We start from the raw sequence: 6,850 nt of genomic DNA, 5'->3' as shown, positions 1-6,850 counted from the left end.
GTGTTTGGGGACTTTCCTTTCTAATTTATTATATTTGCTAGCTGAAACTAAGACGTGTCATATTACTCTTTTGTACATACATTTTGCAGTTTGACAATCTTTGGCATTAAGTGAATTTAAGGTGGAGAGTACAATGACGGGTTACTTAGTATGGAACAAAATCTCAAGAATGCTTGCACTGAACAAGACGATGACAGCACCACTGCAGATTACATATGTTAAAGCAATTAATACTTCGGTGTGTGTAATGAAAGGCAGGTTTTACTCTTCATCATAATATCGGCAAAACAATCTTGTACTGCACCACTTACATCTCAACAGTGACTGCAAGTACCACACTGCCTTGCTTAGTTTGCAGACCAACTTAATTTGCTGAGTGTCTTCTGCATGATGCATGGGAGGGGGCAGAGGCAGAAGAATAGGCCTTATTGAGCTTTATTGATGATAGATATTGACAGTGTGCCATTTAGGGAATTACCTGATCTTTTCACACATAAGTATACTTGGAAGAGGGGTGTTGCTTAAGCACCTGTTTCAGCAGTTGGTAAAGATTTAAACCCATCTCTTCAGAAGATGCAGTTGATTGAGGAAGAACTGATGTAGCCCACTCTTTGCCATGTGATTGAGTCTTGTAGGTAGTGACTCTGGATACTGGAGAGTTGAGACAGGGACTCTTAGGTGTCCTGCCAAATAAGCATCAGTGGCTCCAGGTGACAAGGCATTGTAGGTCTGTGCCTGGTTGCGTAGACCTGGATGGCTGGGTACTGAACCAAACAAACAAAATAATGAGAAAGCTTTTGGAGTATGGGACTACCTGAAGCTTTCTGGCTAAGGTGAATCACAAAGATTGGCATCCTACTCCCAGGTCTTATTCACAATATAAAAACAAAGTAAAATACTCAACTGTATCAGTATCCAGGTTTAAGAGAGATACTTCACATCATTAGGTCTCAAGGTAGCTAAAACTTAATGTTGGTTTATTCCCAGTCTCAGACAATGCAAGCTTCAGCAGATGTTTGCATCTGCTTACTTACAAAACTTAATGCCAATCAGAAATCAGTAAATTTCCAGAAATTTAAAGGAAATTGAGGGAAAGGGGAGAAATCATAATATTACATGAGCAGAGAAAGAAAATAAATTAAGGGAAATAAATGCATCCTACTCTAATTCAGAAAGAAATGGTGAAAAAAAGTATTTTGTGTTATGATCTAAGTTTCTGTACAAAAGCCTGTACTTAGTGGATAATTCTTCTGAAGGATGGGTTTTACTTGTGTGAGTCACTTTCTTTACATGCAAAAGGAAAAATGGTAATGTAAAGTAATTTACTTCAGCAACTCTTATTTTCATTGTGGTTTAAAAACGAGCACTCTTTTCCTCTCACTCTTCAGTAAAGATCATACTGTATGTTACCGAGCAGATATACTCCATTTTCACTTTGAAATATTTCCAAGTCTGCCACTTTACTTCAGTGTTTCAGGTATTTAAGAAGTGAAAACACAGATGGATGTCTGATCAGAGATTCAGGTTCTGAATTGATTATGATTGATGAAAGAACAGTTTCATTATTAAATTGAGCCCTCCAGATTCTTCCTACCATAATTCCTTGCCTTAAACTAAATCTACAACTAGTAATGTATCACAAAGGTCAATAAAGGCAGGGATTTTGTTATTATTATTTTTTGAATTAGCAGTATTAAAGCATGCTTGAAAGACTGCAAGAAAGCAAATACCTTTCATTTCCAAGGGTGAGATTGTTAAAATAATTTCTTCAGATTACCCAAGCGCTGCTGTCAATCTCTGAGGACAGAGTGCAACTCATTGCCTTGTTAAGAAACACCTGTGGGCTATATGACACGTAAAAACATTACTAATACATTTTCATCTCTTAAGAAGCACTGGTCCTAGCCTGAGCCATTTCAGATGTGTGCCCGTATTCTGCCTTCCCACTTGCTTGTGTTATTGTCTGGGTTTCCAGGATTTTTCTAGGGCCTGACTTCCTACCTTAACTTTAGTTGGTTGTCACTGAACGGAGGCTGTGACCAGTGACTGTTGCAGCTCACCCTAATCAGGTGGTGGGAGTACAGCACATGACAGACTTATCCTCAGCTTCCAGCTTTTTACTCCTCATGGAGTAGCCCCACTCTGCATGAGCTTTTAGGCTAGAGGACTTACAAGTCTGACTTAGGTTGATCCCCTCTTCTGGTAACCTGGAGTCATTGCTAACTAAGTGTTACAGAAGAAATCCTTCCTCACTGGTGCTAATACGTCTCTGAAACAAAACTGATAGAAATAGTTTAAAGGTGGGGTCTTTCAATGATGATTAAGACTGCTCATTAAGCAACTTGTCATTAATATCTCCAGGAAATGTGTTAACTAATGGCGCATCACAGATTAAGACAATTCACTGAATTTTCAAGTAAGGAGAGGGTTTAAAGAGTAAACAGAGTACATTAGCACAGAGTGATGGTAATCAGGTCAGTAAGCTTTCTTTCATGGCTGCAGAGCAAGGTGAATTTGAATGAGATAAAAAACAAGATACTGGTGAATGCAAAGAGAAGATGTACAATCAACCTGACCAACTACCCTATTTCTTTCAAGTGGAAAAATAATAGTGCTAAAATAGAGTTCTACTTTTCACCAGAAAGGTATATGATACAAATCAATGACAAAATTATCTGTGAGTCCTTATGAAAACAAAAACCCCACAGAGTAGCAGAAGGAACAAGTCTCAAACAGCAGATGAAAGGGAGACAGATTTTGATAACACCAAGTCAGCTTGAAAGTATGTTTTTATTTCTTGATAGCTTTACAGCAACAAGATGCACTGGAACAGGAACTCCAGAAACTCTTTTTGTTATTATAAAGGTTTTCACATTCTCAGGAAGTCTGTAGCAGCTTATGTATTTTCTGAGCTGCATGCTATCCCTTTTACCTAGTCTGCTCAGTAAGAGTTAAAATTTAAAATCCAACAGTTTTCTTTATTAAGTGATTAGTGCCCCAAGATTAAAAAGGCCTCTAATTGAGTTATCCACTGTAGTTGGTCCCTGCTTGGCTGACTGCTCCCAGCTACTGCCAGCCTGCGCCTTGCAAATGGGTGGCTTAGAGGCTACTTCTGCTGTGAGTCTGCTGCCATCCTCTGCCTGGAGGAGACTGCAACCTGCTCCTGCAGGTTGATGATGTTTAGTGTGATGTTTAGTGTGGCTTTTGCGTGGATTGCTTCTATTCTGGAGAGTAATCAGTGATTACTGATATCTTGGTGTTCTTATTAAGGGGATTTTGCTATCATAATCCAGTTATTACCCATGAGCATGTTAAAATTGTATGGGAGGGCTTGGATAAAAAGAAAGAAAGAAAGAAAGAAAGAAAGAAAGAAAGAAAGAAAGAAAGAAAGAAAGAAAGAAAGAAAGAAAGAAAGAAAGAAAGAAAGAAAGAAAGAAAGAAAGAAAGAAAGAAAGAAAGAAAGAAAGAAAGAAAGAAAGAAAGAAAGAAAGAAAGAAAGAAAGAAAGAAAGAAAGAAAGAAAGAAAGAAAAGAAGAAAAAAAGAGGATGTGATATGCTTTTTTTCAGGTATGAGGCCATAGTCTTGGACACACATTCAATACTTTACCATTTCCAATTCTGGTATTTTGGTCAACAATGCATCTAACTCAGTACTTTTTTATATTTTTAGAATGAAAAGGCAAAAATATATATAGCTTTGAGTGGGTCTGTTAATAAATTGGAAGGCAGTCTGGAAATATAACCATGGGAACAGAACACTCCATTGAAAAATACCATGAAACTGGATAGAGTACTTATCTTGAAAAGGTAGGAGCATAATAACAGAGCTTGTGACTCATTATCAAGGAAAGATGAGGAAACAATTGTTGGTGTTTGTGTGCCATACAACAGTTGCCATAGGTCTTTTAATTAAAATAATAGACCAGGGCCAAGCTGCCTGTATTGTGAATAGAAAATGTCAATCCTGCTATTGATGAATGGAATTAAATCTGGTTAGTGGCTGGTCAAAAGTGGTGTTCTCCATGTTGATGGGTGGATGTAATACACCCTCACTAAGTCTGCAGATGACACCAAGTCAGGTGAGAGTGCTGATCTGCTTGAAGGTAGGAAGACTGAATCAACAGGCTGGGTTCAATCACATGGCATTCAACAAGGCTAAATGCTGCGTGCTGTGTTCGGATTATAACAGCTCCAATGGTGCAGACCTGGGGAAGAGAGGCTAGAAAGTTGCCTGTCAGACAATGATCTGGAGATGCTGGATGACAGCACTGAGCACAGTCCAGCAGCATGGCCGAGAAGACCAAAGGCTTCCTTGTCTGCAAAAGAAGTGGTGTGGCCAACAGGACCATGGCAGTACATGTACTGGACAGGTGAGACTACACCTCAAATACGGGCCTCCATTCTGTGTCACCTGCTAACAGAAAGATTTTGAGTTGCTGGAACGCATTTGGGGAAGATCAAGGAAGCTGACAAAAGGACTAGGAAAGGACGTGACAAGTGGCTGAGGGAACCAGAGTTGTTCAATCTGGAGAAAAGTAAATTGAAGGGTATAAGATTTTTCTTTTGCACCATTTCTCAAAGCTTGCTGAGGACAAAGATGGACAAGTCCAGGCAAGTCCTGGGCAAAGGTTGAGAAATCCTTTGTCTGAGGGACGCAGATGGACAAGGCCAGGGGCAACGAGAGAGAGAGAAATTAATGGCCAGGAAGCAGTCTTTTATGCCGGCTTATCTCAAGGAAGATGGCGATCTCAGGGGGTGCTGCACATGCTTCTTACCCAAGCATCCAGCAATGCCACGTTGGTAGAAGAAGGATAAAAAAGGGGACCAACAACCATGAAGTTGGGGTTTTCTGACAACAAATTTCTCACGCCCTGAGACCTGCATGCTGAAGAAGAAGGGGTGTCTGACATCAGATTCCTCACGATGTGATGCCAGCATGCTGACGGACTCTCTCCTGAGCCTGCTACCTGAGACCTTCTGTTTTTTCCTGGACTTACCCTGCCTCTTCTTCCTGGTACCTGTTTGCTGTCCAAGACCAGCCACGCTGCTGCTGCTCTCCCGCTGTTCTTTTGTCTCGGACCAACAGAAAGGCATGCAAAGGGACCACTGCTGGATCCTGGTGGTGACTATCCCCACTTTACACAATTCTTGCTTCTTTCCTATCTTTTCTATCATCTGCCATCCCTTCCCCATCACCTTAAATCATAATAGTGTCCATCCTCCCCTTCCCCATCTCCCTGATTAAGATTTGTAATAAACTGGTCGGACCAACATTTGAACCGTTGTTTCTTAATCTCACGCCAGGTATACATATATCGAAGAACCTCCTCTCCCTCCTGTAAATGGGAGCAAGACAAGGGGAGACCTCATCTCTCTATACAACTACTTGAAAGGAGGCTGCAGTGTGGAGATTGTCTTTTCACTTTGGTGAGAAGTGGTAGGACATAGGAAATGGCCTTGGGTTGTGCCATGGAAGTTTAGACTGGATATCAAGAAGAATTTCTTAATGAAAAAGGTCAGGCATTGGATAAGGTTGCCTGGGGAAGTCGTGGAGTTGCCATCCCTAGAGGTATTTAAGAGATGTGGTATTTGGCTACAATTAAAAGAAATCCATAAAATAGCAAGAGATTTATGGAAGTTATCCTTGAAGCCACTGATAGGCATACAGTGGAGTAGTATTAGAAGAGTAATGGGATAGGAAAAAGTCACACAAGGGAGTATACTGGGAATATACCTGCCAGCTAGGCAGGAAGCAGCTTTGCAGAATCAAACCTTTGTGTCCTTGTGGACCACGAGTTAAAAGCAAGACAGCATGCACCTCTGAGCTTACACGACTAACTGCATATTAGGTTATGGTTACAAAAGATACAAAAGTGTGAGGAAGTGATTCTGCCTGTTCATCATTTGATAAACTGCAGTTGGAATACTGTATTTTATTTGAGTCTGTCCAAAACAAGAAAGACACTGGCAAACTGAGTCAAGGGGAGTGGATGATGTATTTGATTGCTTTCTCTAGCTATCCAATAAGAGCTTATACAGAAAACAATTCTAAACTCTCTCTTGCACAATAAGGTGAGAAACACTATTGCAAGTTCGACAGAAGTTGCAAGAAAGGAGATTTTGGTTATATATACATATACATTCATATATAGAGATGAGGGAGGTCAAACACTGAACTAGGTACTGAGGGATGCTGTGGAACTTCCATCCAAATCTTGACTTGACAAGATGTGATCAATCTTATCAAGCTTTGAAGTTATTTCTGCTTTTAGCACCGAGAATCAAACCAGGTGAGCTCCAGAGGTTTGTTCTGATCTGAATTTTAATTTTAGTGTTCTTAGCTGAGCACAAGTTTGCCTTTTCAGTTTTAATTATTGATTTCTAAATATATTATGTATGACATTCCAGCTTCATTTTTTGAAACAACAATACAGACACAAATATGGATGACAAAGTTGAAAACAGGAGAGTGTGGATATCATAGAGAGGGAAAAAGGAGAGGAATGAAACTGAGAATGGAAAAACAGGAGTGGAATACAGTGTTGCATAGAAAGTGGCATGCTTGGTGGTCAGTGACAAGAATTTATTCTCCAAGGTAAAAGCTTCTGGGCTGGAAATTTTTAGAAGGCCCTGAATGCATCTCTTAATTGTAGATAACTAAGAGCCAGTCTGAAAAAAAGTGTTTTTCTGAAAATGTTTTCTGAAGTCTTAGTATGTATCAGGCAAAGCCTGAGATAAGAAATAGTCAGTATCTCAGTATGTAGCATTGGTGAGAATACTCCTGTGGCCACTGATAAAATACAAATGCAGTCAGAAAGCACTGTAGTCAAGGGCTCCAAGGTTGTGCTTG

Source organism: Coturnix japonica, chromosome 1, assembly GCF_054131305.1.
Source record: "Coturnix japonica strain WE chromosome 1, WE-NBRP24, whole genome shotgun sequence".
Lineage (NCBI taxonomy): Eukaryota > Metazoa > Chordata > Aves > Galliformes > Phasianidae > Coturnix > Coturnix japonica.
This window is presented reverse-complemented; position numbering follows the sequence as displayed.